The 284-nt window shown below is 46.1% G+C and overlaps 1 pseudogene; it reads right to left on the bottom strand.

Annotated features, from left to right (window-relative positions):
- Window positions 1-284, bottom strand: part of LOC119588747 — a 5174-nt pseudogene that overhangs the window by 2424 nt on the left and 2466 nt on the right.

The raw sequence follows: 284 nt of genomic DNA, 5'->3' as shown, positions 1-284 counted from the left end.
GTCTAACAAGTGAATGATTTTATCCTCTCTGGAAATAAATAATTAGGTTTCGAACGTATCTGTTTTTTCTGCCCGGACTCAGGTAGGTAGGCAATCACACTGATGTGCTAATTATCTACGTACTAGGGTCATCACCTGTTCCCACTCGTAAAAGCCAAGCTGCGCCCGGCATTTAGTGAAAATTAGAATGCTGCTTCAAAGGGGCAAGACCCATGACCCAGTACACTCCTGTACTGGGTCATGGGTAGGACTTGTGGCAGATGGTTAAGGGACGGGGTGAGGAA

Source organism: Penaeus monodon, chromosome 24 (assembly GCF_015228065.2).
Source record: "Penaeus monodon isolate SGIC_2016 chromosome 24, NSTDA_Pmon_1, whole genome shotgun sequence".
Lineage (NCBI taxonomy): Eukaryota > Metazoa > Arthropoda > Malacostraca > Decapoda > Penaeidae > Penaeus > Penaeus monodon.
The sequence above is the reverse complement of the archived record's forward strand: the minus strand, read 5'-3'. Positions and strand labels throughout refer to the sequence as shown.